The following is a 12,775-nucleotide window of genomic DNA, read 5'->3' on the forward strand; positions in this document are numbered from 1 at the left end:
AGATAATTTAGATTCAAGATTCACAAGAATCTTTTCAATTGGAAGAGATTCTGGCTCAACAGATTCCTGCTTCTTCTGCATAACCAAAGGGTCTTCTGTTGCTTCTTTCATTCTGGTTGCCTTCCTTGTAGTATAGCTGCGTGTGGAAACCCCAGCCACAGCCTCTCCAGCAATGACTGGAGGACGCTGGCCGGGATTTTCCCCAGTCCATAATGTGTTAATTTCTCCCAGTACATCAAGTTGTATAGGTTATTTTATCTCAAAAGGTGCAGTTTGCAGTGCCACCACTACAGTTGACAAATGCCTTTCCCCAGCCGGTACTTCAACTGATGTTACTACAAGTGATTCATTCGTAACATTGCCGTCAGATGCTACTGCACATGTGCGAACCTGAGTAACTCTTTGTTCTAAAGGCTGTTTGGCGCCCTCTTTAGAGGGCTCTACCGATGTAATATTGAACTCTACATCCGAAAGCAGTACCTTTCTCCTGGGATTCATTTCAGGCTGAGTATCGATGTCTTTCCTATAGGTAGGCTCCAAAACTTGAACTTTTGGAAAATGTAGTTTTTTGATAATCTGTTGTCATTTTTTTTTTGCTCTTTTCCACCAATTGTACCATCATAAGTTAAATTAACAGCACTGAAGTTATCTAAACTTTTAAAGAATTTTAACGGGCATTTCTAGACAAAACAATAAGATAGAGTCAGGAGAGGACTGTAAGGCACGTCTGATCCTTACGCCATCTTGCCACGCCCCCTGAGGCGAAATTTCTTTACGCAGAGGGTGGTGGGGATGTGGAATGAGCTTCCTGCAGACGTGGTTGAGGCGGGATCATTGGTAACATTTAAGGAAAGACTGGTTCGTTACATGGATAGAAGGGGACTAGAGGGGTATGGACCGGGTGCTGCTCAGTGGGACTAGGAGGATGGGGATTTGCTACGGCATGGACTAGTAGGGCCAAACTGGCCTGTTCTGTGCTGTAAGTGGTTATATGGTTATATGGTTAAAGCGATTTAACTTATGCTATACCTCAAGAGGATTGGGAGGTTGAGTCATGAAGGGATAACTAAACTGACTAATGTAAGATATGGTTTTGTTAATTATAATTTTTTGCATCAGTTATACTGGACTCCTGAGAAATTGAAAAAATACGGATTTAGTCATTCAGATTTATTAGAAGTGGGTCAAGTACTGGAACATTTTTGCATGCAGTTTGGTCTTGAGATAGAATACAAGCATTTTGGGAAAAAGTTAGGTTGGTTTTGGAGAAATTATTGAAAATTAAATTACCATTCGATCCAGAGATTTTTTTGTTGGGTGATAGGGTTTGTTTGACTGGCTTAGGGTTGGATAAGTTTCAAATAGCATTTGTACGTTTGGCGTTATCTGTGGCACAAAAATTTGTAGCAATTACTTGGAAAGCCAATGCAGAGATTAATATAGTGGGTTGGCAGAATGAATTAAGATCTTGTATTTATATGGAGAAAATAACAATTTACAAAATAATTTCTCTATTTTTGTTAAAATGTGATCATTCTATTTCAAATATATGCGTTTGGAAATATGTTTTATGTTTTTTGGCTCACCTTGAGGGGGCTGGCTGAAGCGGGTGGGAAGGGGGGTTTTCAAGATGTATAAAAACCTTTTTTCTTGTTGCTATTCATTTTATCTTCTTCTTAAAACGTTTTTTTTTAAAGGTGAGCTGGGTCCTCCACTCCATCAACATGTTTGGACAACTGTGGGCACAAAAGTACAGAGATACTTAGTTCACCAACCTGCCCATTTACCCACGAGGCATGAACATCACCGTGAGAAGCATGTAAGGGTTACCATACTCATCGCATGCAAAGAGGGATCCAGCTTGCTCCTCCGTCTTTTTGTATGGGGGGGGAAGCACACGTGCAACATGCGTGTTACCAGGGCAATGCACAAACACATCCAAGAAGCTGCCACTTAACAAATAAAGTAGCCTGTACCTGTGGACATGGCCATGCGAGATGACAAAAAAACAAAAGGTCAGGGCTCTAACTCACCAGAACTTGTGGTCAACAACCACTTGGAGAATTACAGAGTGTCACCCTTTGGATTGTAGTAAGCCGTTGGGTCCATGCTGGGGGTAATAATGGGAATATGTGACCCATCAATGGCGCCAGCACACATTGGGTAGCATCTTTCTGCAAAGCCATCAGTTATCTCCTGGAGGCGTGTTCCACTTGGCAGGGAGATTAAATGCTTACCGAGGACACCCTTCCAGGATCCTGTCACCTGCCGTACCACCATGCACACAAGTTCTGACACCTATCCCAAAATGGCACTGATGGATCAATACTCACAAGAGGTTGCATACCACCACTGAGCCACAGCCAGTCGAATTCCCAGCTCCAATAGATGCTGCGCATGTGGTCTATGTGGATGCAGATAAGGTTCGATGAGTTCCAGCACATAGTTGGTGCCACGTGTAATACGGAAATGTCTCCTCCACTCGTCATCATCAAATTTGGTGAGAATGTTACTCCAGAATGCAGCTCCCTGAGATCTGTGCAACCTCCATAGAGACCGATTTCTTATCATGGCTAATTGACTGACAAGCAGCATTCACCTCCATCTGCGGCACCTACACTTTACAAGCCTTTCCACCTCGAACTACCGCTCTTTGGCCTACAATCTTTGCAGGGATCATCCACTAATCTCACTTATGCATTGTTCAGACCACATGGAGCTGAGAAGAACCTTGTTAGAAACAGAAGTACCTTCACAGAAATTGCTCGAGACAAAAATTGAGAACAAAGAACATTTATTTTCCAACAATGCAAAGTTTGGTGCTTTCCCTTACCCTGGAAATACACACATACACTGGGGCTCACCCAACTTTTATACAGTTCATCTCAGTATAGGAATAACCCCCCCCCCCCCCCTACATTCTTCTGCCTCCTGGAGAGGTTTGGCATTAGGCAATCTTGCCTGCCTACGTGCTGTTTCTTGGAGGACTAGGGGGTATCTTGTCGGTGTCTTATCATGACATTGTCCTCATTGTCCTTATTCACAACCCTGTCTTTGTTCTAATTTACACCTTCCCTACCTTCAGGGCTGTGTCCACTTCATATGTAGAACTGGCTAATACTGTCTAAGGTTTACTAATTACATATGCAACCCTGCTAATTCTATCTGGGGCTTGAAGACCCTTATCTCATTCAGACTAACTCTACTTCCTACATTCTATTATCTATTGTCTATCCTTATCTCATTCATTCAAGTGAACTTGCTGATTCTGTCTGAAGGCTAGAAGATTCTTATCTTACTCAGACTGATTCTGCTTCCTGCATTCTAATATCCATGTCTCATCCTGTTTATACTGGCTTCATTCATTTACCCATGTATCAATTTTAGTTTCTTCATGTTCATATTTTTATATCAGTTTTTCTCATCTCTTACAATCCTCACTTTTCTTTTAGATCAGTATTACTGATCTCTTAACTGAAAATGTCTTACTTGGTAACTTGGTGTTTTTCCCAGCTGGTCAGTAAACGGACTGCAGTCTCAGTATCCTCAGACAGAAGTTGGGGAACATACATCCTTTGGGTGATAGCGCTCTGACAAAGGGGTCGATGAATTAAATACTGCACACAAGTCTTTAGGTAGGGGAGCACCATAATGGTCAGAATAGCGAGTCCAGCTGCTATAAGGGCTGTGGGTATCAGTCTCCAGTTAGCAATAAAGAGTCTAGTCCATCCCATACCGGACCAAGGTTGCCAAGTCTGTACCTGAGAATGGGAAGATGTCGGAACTCATGAAGAAGTGTCTTTAACTGCCTGACCGTTTTGAGCATTGTCCTTAACCAGTCTTTCACAAACGCTGCCTTCAGCAGCCAACGAGTAATCGAGAGCCAGGCAGTTTTGTTGAACTGTGGCTCGTATCTGTCGTTTTTCTTCAGCCCCTAAATTCAGGGCCATTGCTATCCGTTCGATGGTGATGCCCAAGGCCGCCTGGAGTCTGATTAAACGATTTAACTGGCAAGCAGCTTTAGCATTCTGTAGCAGCTTACGTCGTTTACAACTGGAAGTTGCCTTAATGAGGTGGTACTTAACATTCTGAATGTCTGAGGGACCCAAAGGATGTTTGAGAAGAGACCAAGCTGGGGAGGGTTGTTTCTTATCGTTTAACCTGTGTGTTGCAGCTTGTCTGCTAAGATTAGCATGAGTATCATTGAACTTGTGAGTCCAAGCCTGTCTGTGTACATTAGCATATGTATTAACTCTCTCTCTCTGTGACATTTACAATCCTGACTACCATTCTGTCTGTCTTTGTCCCACCATCTCCTTTGTGCTATCGCTTTAAAATTCCTGTCTTTAATACCTGTGTAGGCTAAGAGAGAAATTAAATGCACTCCACTAAAGCTGTTCAGTTCCCCTGGTCCGTATTGGAATCCCTTGTTAACCCATACCCCACTATGACTATACATTAAATCTATGCCCTGTCTACATTCTAAAGGAAAATAATTGTCACCTCTGCTGGCCCATTTCAGGAGGACTTAAAACATTGTGAGTAATTACGTGATGTCGCAGAAATGGAGAACCAAGAATTAAACAATACAGTAAATGGTAAAAACAACTTTAAGGCATTTTTTGATGGTGTAGTGTAACTTTCAGATCAGAAGGATGAAGGACTGCATGCCAGATGGAGGGTAGATTATCAATGTCGGTATTCTGTGGTTCAGTAGCTGGTTTAATTCGTTGGATGTGGCTCCAGCCTTTTTCTTTCGTTTGCACGGCAGTGTCTGCAATCAAAAGTACACAGTAGGGGCCATCCCAGACAGGTTTCAGTTGGTTATCTTGCCATGCTTTGACATAAACCCAATCACCCGGTTTAATAGAATGAATAGGATACTCCAGGGGCGGAGTTTGAGCTAATAAACCCTTCTGTCTCAAGTCGTGGAGAGAAGTAGAAAGCCCCTGTAAAAATTTAGAAATGTATTGGTCATTAGCCTCAGGGATAGGGGTATCAGTGTGGAATCCCATGTACGGAAGACCAAACATCATTTCATATGGTGAGATTGCAAGGTCCTTACGAGGGGCTGTGCAAGTTCTAATTAGAGCTAAGGATAAAGATTTAATCCAGGAGAGGCCAGTTTCTTCATGAAGTCTAGTGAGCAGATTTTTCAACGTTTGATTCATTCGTTCAACCCGACCTGAGCTCTGGGGGTGCCATGGGTATGTAGCTGCCAGTCTATTCCCAGTCTCTTGCACACACCCTGGAGTACCTGAGAGGTAAAATGTGTACCTCGATCCGAGTCAATGGTTTGAATCATACCATATCATGGAATCACAGATTCCATTAGTATTCTGATAACAGTGCTGGCACGATCATTAGGGGTCGGGAAAGCCTCAACCCATCGTGTGAAATGATCTACCATCACCAGGAGGTATTTGTAAGTTCCTATCTTAGGAAGTTCTGTAAAGTCAATTTGTATCTGTTGAAATGGGCGTACGGCTATATCGCGACCGCCTGACATTACCTGGCGCATAGATTTCTTATTTACTCTCTGACAGATCGGATAACCCCGAGTACTTTGTTTGGCTATTGTATATATGCCTAAGCAATAAAGGGATAGTGCAAAAGTATCGAAAAGTGCCTGGGTTCCCCAGTGTGTCTGTTGGTGTATCTGATCTACAATTTGGCGAGCCAAGGCTTTGTTCAGGACTTGACGTCTGTTTGACGTCCACCACAACCCATCAGCAGTTTGGCGCATACCCTGGTCTTTCATGGAGACCTCCTCTTCCCGTGAAAAGATGGGAGTCTTTTTAACCTCTAGTGGGGTGGGCAGTAACAGGTGCATGTCAATTTTCTCTGCTAGTGCAGCCTGTTTGGCAGCTGCATCTGCCTGTCTGTTCCCCTGGGCTTCGAGACTGTCACCACTTTGATGGCCTCGTACACGTACTACAGCTATTTCGTTAGGTAGTGTAAGAGCATCCAGGGATTGGACAATTAAGTTTTCATGGACCAATTTCTGTCCTTTACCAGTTATCATTCCCCGTTCTTTCCAGATCTTCCCAAAGGTATGCACTACACCAAAAGCGTTCTTAGAGTCCGTGTAGATAGTACCCACCTTGCTCTCTAGACCCTGGTGTGCTCTACAGAGGGCATATAATTCACAAGATTGCACTGACCAATGACCAGGGAGGCGACCGGCTTCAATCACCACTCCTTCTTTCCCATCCACTACACTATACCCACTATAGCGAGTGCCATCAATGCAGCGTGAAGATCCATCAATGAACCATCTTTCACCCTCCTGTAAAGGTTCATCACTTAAATCCTTTCTAATTTTGGTCTGTAAATCTATAACTTCTAAACACACATGCTCTAATTCATTTATGGTATTGTCAGAATTTGGAGTGACCAAGAAGGCTGCTGGGTTGGGGTTTTTAGTTGTAATCAAGGTCAAATCATCCCTATCCATTAGGATCGCTTCATATTTTAAAATTCTAGAGTCTGTGAGCCACCTTCCAGCACGTTGTAAGAGAATATTGCAGACTGTGTGAGGGGTGTGAACTATCATCGGGGCACCAAACGTAATCTTTTGTCCTTCCTCAACTAAAATAGCAGTGGCTGCGATGGCTTGCACACATTCTGGCCAACCACGACAAATGGGGTCTAAAAATTTTGATAGAAAAGCAACTGGCTGTCTATAACCTGCCCTCTCTTGTGTTAGTACTCTGGTAGCTACACCTCCTTTCGCATTGCTATATAAGTCAAAAGGCTTATTTAAGTCGGGTAGTGCCAAGACTGGGGCACTAATAATGCTCTGTTTCACGAAGTTAAAATCTTTAATCTCTTCCTCTGTCCAGACAACAGCTTCGCCCCCTACAGTCGCGAGTTTATCATAGAGAAATCTGACCAGGCTAGAATAATCTTCAATCCAGATTCTACAGTATCCCACTAAACCAAGGAATTTCCTAAGTTCTTGGGCATTCTTGGGAGGGGGAATCTGCAGAATACCACGTATCCTCTCTGGACTTATTTTCCTAGTTTCCTGACTTACCAGATGACCTAAGCATTTAACTTCTGATTGAACAAATTGTAATTTGGACTTGCTCACTCTAAGACCCTTATTCTCTAGAAAATTTAAAAGTTCAACAGTAAACTGTTTAGCTAATTCGTACGTTCTTCCAGTAATTAACAAGTCATCAACGTATTGTATCAACTGACAATTCTCTCTCCGAGGAGCCTCATCTAGTATCTGTTCTAAGACCTGACCAAATAAATTTGGTGATTCTGTAAAGCCCTGAGGAAGGACAGTCCACCGGTATTGATTCTTACGTCCAGTAAAAGGGTTTTCCCATTCAAAGGCAAACATGTCTCTGCTCTCTGTGGCTAATGGACAGGTCCAGAAAGCATCTTTGAGATCAATGACACTAAACTATTTATTATGGGGATCGATTTTACCCATTATCGTATAGGGATTAGGTACAACTGGGTGACGGGTGAGAATAATTTTGTTCAGCTCCCTCAAGTCCTGCACTAATCGATAGGTACCGTCTGGTTTTTGGACAGGTAAAATTGGGATATTAAAAGGTGACATACAAGATTCGAGTATACCATCCTTCACCAAATGGTCAATTACTGGCTGCAGCCCCTATCGGCCAGCCATAGGAATTGGGTACTGTTTTCGTCGAATTACTTGAGAGTCTTTTAAAGTAACTTGTAGGGGAGGAATATCTAACACTCCTCTATTGCCCTTTTCTGCCCATACTCTCGGATTTATAAGTTCTCGATCTTCCTCGCTTAATACATATAATTGAACCCCGATATCTGATTCCTGTGGTCTGGTGCCAATAGCCAATTGGTCCTGTAAATCTCGTCCTAACAAACAAACTCCAGCTTGGGGAACTAGTAGAAGATCCTCAGTTATTACCTTTTCTCCCATTTGAATTTTTACATCTCTTAATACAGGGACTGTAAAGTCTCTTCCTCCTACTCCCGAAACTATCACTGTCCCCTCTATCCTAACACCCTCGGGTTGTTGTAAAATACTAGACTGTGCTGCCCCAGAATCAACTAAAAATACCATCTTGTCACTGTGGGGTCCAATGCTTAAATTTACTAATGGTTCTCCGTGCAGCCCCACGGTGTGTATTGACTGAGAACCGTGACCCCCCCATTCATAATCTGCTTCCATCAGGGCGTAAGATCGCGTCTCCCTGGCTCGCAGTGGGCAATCTTTCCTAAAGTGTCCTTCCTTTTTACAATGAAAACAGACAAATGCTCCTGTTTCCCAATCTTTACATGGGTTTCTAAAGGGCCCTGGGAATGGTCGTCGTCCCCGGAATCCTCCTCTACTCCTCCATCTACTGAGGTCCCAACTTCCCCACCCCTGGCTCCCCTCACAACGTCCAGGAGCTGGCACACAGTCCCTACCCTTTCCATGTTGTTCCTCCACTACTCCTTTGACTGCCTGCATTAACATTTTCGCCTTTCCTTTCTGCTTATCCTCAGACCTCTGGACAAATGCTTTTTGTGCGATCTGTAGAAGCTGGGTTATTCCTTGCTCATGCCAATTCTCAGTCTTCTGTAATTTCCTTCTAATGTCTGGGGCTGAGTTCGTAACGAAACCTGTTAATACCAGTTGTTCCCCTGCTGGGGATTCTATGTCCAGACCCCCATATTGCTGTATGGCTGTGCGCAATCTATTCAGAAATGCAGAGGGGGTCTCCTCAAAGGCTTTCTTAAAATTCTGTCCCTTTGGGACAGATTCCTTGATTCCTCTTATCAAATTAACCTTATATTCCTCCATTAATGTGCGACCATCACTAGTATTCTTGTCCCAATTTGGTTTTGTCGAGGGAAATTTAGCTTCTCCGGGTATCGCCTCTGGTCCCCCTTGGTGTTCCTTATCCCAGACTCTAATCCCTGCCTGGCGAATCATTCCACGCTCATCTAAAGTAACAGAGTCTTAAAGATAGATGTTAACTCATCCCAGGTATATGTATTTGGTCCCAAAAATTGATCTAATTGTTCAGCACACCCTTGAGGATCTTCTATCAGGGAAATCAGCTCTTTCTTAAAGTTACGCACTTCTGTACGGTCAAGGGCACATTTACGAAACCGAGACCCTCTCCCACGGGAACTTCCCGCAGAGGTCTCATCCAGTTAGTTTCTGGCTTATTAGGTCTAGGTTCCTGCTCCCTGGGAAATGAATCAAAGGGTTCTGCCCTTTCTTCCTGAAGAGTCTCACACGGGTCATCATACCATTCCTACTCTCTTCTCTTTTCTCTAGCTGTGGGGGGAGGAGGGGAAGGTGCAGAAGGGTAGAGCATAGGAGGGGGAGGAAAGATAGGAGCCGGCATAGGAGGAACATAAGGTGGAGGAAGGGAATGTAACACATCCCATCCTTGTGGTTCAGGGACAAAAGATTCCTCACCTCTCTTGTCCTTGCATTCTTTTTCATTCAAAACCAATTGATCAAACGATCCCCTGAGCCAGCAGGCTGCATATTCCCTGCTCTCAAGATTATCTCTCTGGTTTTGATAGAGCCAGATGTTCAATGCTTGACACATCCAGTCATCCTCGGATCCGAGCTTTGGCCAGTATACAGAGCTCCCCTTAATCGGGCTTTTAACCCATTCCACACAACAATACCTGACCATGGTCAGTTTGTCCTTTCCACGGGTTCTTCCCGTGCCCCAATCAGATAACATTAATCCCAACGGGCTTTGTTTGGTTATCTGATTCTCACATCCTTCACCAGGATTCTCTTCCTTGCTACCCACACTTCCCATACTAACAGGCAAGTAAAATTCCTCTTACCGAGTTCCAGTAGCAAGCTCTAGCACGCTTCCTTAACGTCCTCTCGTTGTTTGTTCTCAATGCCTCTTATCGGATATCACTCGCTTCATCCACTGACCAGTCACCCTCCGTCCGTGAGTCCAGCTGAATCAGCTGGGGTGCACCTACCCCTGTCGTTGGGCACTCTGTCAGTCGAGGGAGTGGGATCCCGGACGATCCCCCATTTGTTAGAAACAGAAGTACCTTCACAGAAATTGCTCGAGACAAAAATTGAGAACAAAGAACATTTATTATACAACAATTCAAAGTTGGGTGCTTCCCCTTACCCTGGGAATACACACATACACTGGGGCTCACCCAACTTTTATACAGTTCATCTCACATTCTTCTGCCTCCTGGAGAGGTTTGGCATTATCCTGCCTGCCTACGTGCTGTTTCTTGGAGGACCAGGGGGTATCCTGTCAGTGTCTTATCATGTCATTGTCCTTATTCACAACCCTGTCTTTGTTCTAATTTACACCTTCCCTACTCTCAGGGCTGTGTCCACTTCATATGTAGAACTGGCTAATACTGTCTAAGGTTTACTAATTACATATGCAACCCTGCTAATTCTATCTGGGGCTTGAAGACCCTTATCTCATTCAGACTAACTCTACTTCCTACATTCTATTATCTATTGTCTATCCTATCTCATTCATTCAGTGAACTTGCTGATTCTGTCTGAAGGCTAGGAGATTCTTATCTTACTCAGACTGATTCTGCTTCCTGCATTCTAATATCCATGTCTCATCCTGTTAATACTGGCTTCATTCATTTACCCATGTATCAATTTTAGTTTCTTCATGTTCATATTTTTATATCAGTTTTTCTCATCTCTCACAACCTCAACGTATTTCATGGTCTCAATGAAGCACATCTCGTCCTGGACACTGACACAGGCTGCCAACATCCCCATAAGCATTTCTCTTCTCTCCTCTATGATCCTCATCTTATGTTCCTTCCAGCTTCAGCCACGACGCACTGCAAATGATGTCAAGGCAGCGTGGGTGTGACTAGGCCACAGTGAACAGGAGCCAGCATTTGCTCGGACACAGCTCTCCATCTGTCTGCATATTCAGGTGACAGAAAGGCATCTTCTCCGTGCCCACCTGAATGTCCCAGCTGTACCCCCCCCCCCAGCCTTTTCTCCCACGCATTATATGCGTCCATGCACCTGAAAGATGCTATAGGAATTTTCTCCTGCCACCTGCTAGTCTCGACCTCACACGTGAGCAGATAAGTAGATCCCTGAGATGGAGGAAGTAGGCCTTCCAAGCCACAAGGTGCACATGCTGGAAACGGGAATCCAAAACAGCAAAGTCCCCCAGCTTGAATTTCAGGTGCATGAAGACTTTAGAACATTGACCCAGCAAGCAGGTTCTTGCACAGAAAACAACATTCCATTTAACACGAAGCCAGGTAAAATGTTCCTTAACTAGTTTGATTGATGCTCTTCTACCAGGTAGAGAGATAGTGAAGAGATAATTCTCCCACACAAATGGCCTAGGCCTTCCTGTGGAAAGTAAAATCACAGACCAACTTTTCACTGGATTCATCCAGGGTCACCTGTTGAAGATGGAGACCAGAGTTGATCTGGTGACACCGGATAAGATCGGGATCAATGCACCGTGCATGAGCCATGGCAGTAAAATCAATGGCAGTAGATGTATGTAATGTCGCACCTGGATAGGACACCAGCCACAGCATTCACTTCTCCTCAGAGGTGCTGTATGTCCGATGAAAATTGTAGGATGAAGTCCAAGTGCCGAATCTCTCTGGGAAAATAGACATGTGTGCTTGTTCTTGCAGTATGTGTAAGAGGCTGGTGGTCTGTATAAATGGTAAAAGGATGACCTTCCAATAAAAACCTGAAATACTGGATTGGAGATTACGCTTCATAAGGGACTTACAAAGAAACTTATTTCTAAATTGGATCTTCTACTTCAGGAGGAATCTCCAAACCAGATTTGAATAAATCAGAAGATGGGAATTGGATTTGGGAATTGATATTGGTCCTTTTTGCTGGTCTGACATTTCTTAGGACAGTAAGATGGAAATAATTAATGTTTTTTTTATAGATTAGTTAATTATGAATTTATTTATCAATTATATTTAATGACACATAAATTAATTTATTCCACATTTTTCAAATTTATGTTTCAGATGTCGCACAGAAATTCGTATGTTTATACATTGAACCTGGTCATGTACCAAGGTAACATCATTTTGGAAAGATGTGGGCAAGTTTTTGGAACAACACCTGAGATTTTTCTTTTGGGAAATGTCTATGATTTGGAACTCCAATTCAAGTTCTCAAAAAATCAATTATTTTTTGAAAGTTGCATTGCCGGTGGCCAGGAGATGTATAGCAATTACATGGAAATCTGAATCTCATCTTAAAATTGATTGTTGGAACGAGATGCAAAATTGTATTCCCTTAGCAAAGGTGATTTATAAGATAGAAATGGGAATGAAACATACTTAAAAATATGGAAACCTTATTTAGATATTATGGGTTTGGATAGCTAATGTTTTCTCTTCTACACCCCACCTTTTCGTTAATCTTAATGGTTGAACCTTATCGTGTTGGTTTAATTCTACTATTTTAATAATATCCTGTCTTTCTTTTTGGGAGGGTAGGGCATGGAGGGGGGTATTTATTATAGTCGATTTGCACATATAATCTATATTCTTTTTTCTTGTCTACGTTTTTTCTCTTCTCACTTTTATGTACAGTACAACCATTTATTTTTTATTCTATTTTAATAATTATAAGTATTAATTCAATTCGATTCTATTATTATATTGCACTGTATACAAAACTATAAATATATATTTTTTAAAAACTGAAATGTTTCACTGCAAGATAGATAGCTAAGAGTCTTCGCACAAACGTATTGTACTTTGCCTGAGCCGGTGAGAGCTTGGCTGAAAAAGAACACCAGAGGCTCCA

At 42.8% G+C, this 12,775-nt stretch overlaps 1 long non-coding RNA gene across 1 annotated transcript; it reads left to right on the plus strand.

Moving 5' to 3' along the window:
* Positions 1-326: 326 nt before the first annotated feature.
* Positions 327-12,553, plus strand: LOC138756247 (uncharacterized). The gene is made up of 3 exons (XR_011352906.1): positions 327-529; positions 1,698-1,819; positions 11,986-12,553. It is a non-coding gene; the product is annotated as an uncharacterized lncRNA (long non-coding RNA).
* Positions 12,554-12,775: the final 222 nt, after the last annotated feature.

Source organism: Narcine bancroftii, chromosome 3 (genome assembly GCF_036971445.1).
Source record: "Narcine bancroftii isolate sNarBan1 chromosome 3, sNarBan1.hap1, whole genome shotgun sequence".
Classification (NCBI taxonomy): domain Eukaryota; kingdom Metazoa; phylum Chordata; class Chondrichthyes; order Torpediniformes; family Narcinidae; genus Narcine; species Narcine bancroftii.